The sequence below is a fragment of the Phascolarctos cinereus genome, unplaced genomic scaffold, assembly GCF_003287225.1.
Source record: "Phascolarctos cinereus isolate Bilbo 61053 unplaced genomic scaffold, phaCin_HiC Scaffold_1;HRSCAF=81, whole genome shotgun sequence".
NCBI classification, from domain to species: domain Eukaryota; kingdom Metazoa; phylum Chordata; class Mammalia; order Diprotodontia; family Phascolarctidae; genus Phascolarctos; species Phascolarctos cinereus.
The window spans coordinates 245,342,697-245,344,484 of record NW_027555514.1 but is presented as its reverse complement, the minus strand read 5'-3'; the positions used below and the strand labels follow the sequence as shown (position 1 = coordinate 245,344,484).

Sequence of the window (1,788 nt, the reverse complement as noted above, 5' to 3'; positions counted from 1 at the left end):
TGTCTTGCCCCCTAAATCCTCATCCACTCCTAACTGCCTTATTGCTGTGGAGAACAATGCCATCCTCCCAGTCCCTCAGACTTATAATTTCCATATTACATCATCATTTGTCCCTTCCCCCATATGCATCATTTTCCAAAAGCTGCTGAATTTCAACTTTGCAATATCTTTGGAATACGCCCACTTTCTCTCTCCTGACACTGCCACCATTGTAGTGCAGGACCTCATCACCTCATGCTTGATTGCAATAGTCTCCAGATGGGTTACCTTCTTCAAGTCTCTCCCCATTCTAGTTGATCCTCCATTCAGCTGCCAAAACGATTTTCCTAACGCATAATTCCAACCATGTCATGCTCCTGCTCAATCAACTCTAGTGGTTCTCTATCCTCTTCAGAAACAAATATAAATTCTCTCTACTGACATCCATCTCGGATGTGGAGAGGCTGCATGCTCTTACTTGCCAGTGCAATCTGGTACTGAAAAAATATGTGCATTTTGAAGGGCAACAATCCCATACAAGGTACGCTCTTCTTTGAGCAGAAGCAGCTTGGGGAGCCTGTGGAACTCTTGGGAAGTGTTAAAGGATTAGCTAAAGAAAATCATGGATTCCATGTCCATGAATTTGGTACATCAAGGATGTACCAGTGCAGGTGCTCACTTCAACCCTTATTCTAAAAAACACGTATTGGATCAAATGATACAGAGAGACCTATTGGAAACCTTGGCAGTATGACTACCGACAAAATGGTGTGGCAGCAGTGTCTATCAAAGATTCTCTAATTGAGCTTTCAGTTCAATTGGCCATACTATGGTGGTCCAAGAGAAAGCTGATGACTTGGGTAAAGGGAAGTGCAGAAAGTGAAAAGGTGGGAAATGCTGGACCTCACCTAGCTTATGGCATAATTGGGATTGCTAAGCAAATCAGTTTCCTAGGGTATAACTCACACACAAAGGAACACAAGGATGTTGATGATTACATATAGTAACATACATGGCAAGACCATTAAATACCACTCTGAAGTCACACACACACACACTCATACTCTCCTCTTCATGATTGTCCACCATTTAAAGAGGGTTCTCAGAGAATTTACCTCATTATTTTCCACCCATATGCTTTTCTGAACTTAATGATCTTTAGAAACTCATTTTTCCAGATGAAATCAGCTCTGAAACTCTCATCTCCTCAGATCTTTCCTTCTTCTGGCTATAGATAATAGAGCAAGGAAAGCAAGAAAGTGTGTTTAGAGACAGTGAGTAGTTCTGTTGCCCCTGGGCAAGGTAATCTCTTCCCTCCCCTCCTCCTACTCTTCCTCAGCTTTTCAACTTTGTTTATATGTTGTCTCTCCCAATAGCTCGTTTATTAAAGGGACTGTCATATGCATTTCTTTATATCTTCACCACGTAGCACAGTGCCTGGCACATAGTAGGTGCTTAATAAATATTTATTGACTCTGATATATGTGTGTACATGAGATTTGTATTTTCTTGTGAAATCCACTTTTCTACCTTGTGTATGGAAATGTTCTTTTTTTTTCCTTTTTAGTGTTATTAAATTCCAAAGAAAAAGAACAGGGACTGTATATTTACCTTTCTTTGCATCTCTAGCTTTTACCACAATGTCTGGCATTTAGTGCATGCTTAATCAATGCTTATCACTGACAACTGTCTTCTCTATTCACTCTACCACCACTCTAGTTCAGACCCTTATTATTCAGGCCTCTGTAGAATCTTCCTAACTGGATTTCCAATTCCCCTTACATACTCTGATCAGATTAATCTCCCCAA

General features: G+C 40.5%; 1 pseudogene; it reads left to right on the top strand.

Annotated features, from left to right (window-relative positions):
• The first annotated feature begins 486 nt into the window (after positions 1-486).
• LOC110213221 (superoxide dismutase [Cu-Zn] pseudogene) lies at positions 487-983 on the top strand (annotated as a pseudogene).
• The last annotated feature ends 805 nt before the right edge of the window (positions 984-1,788 follow it).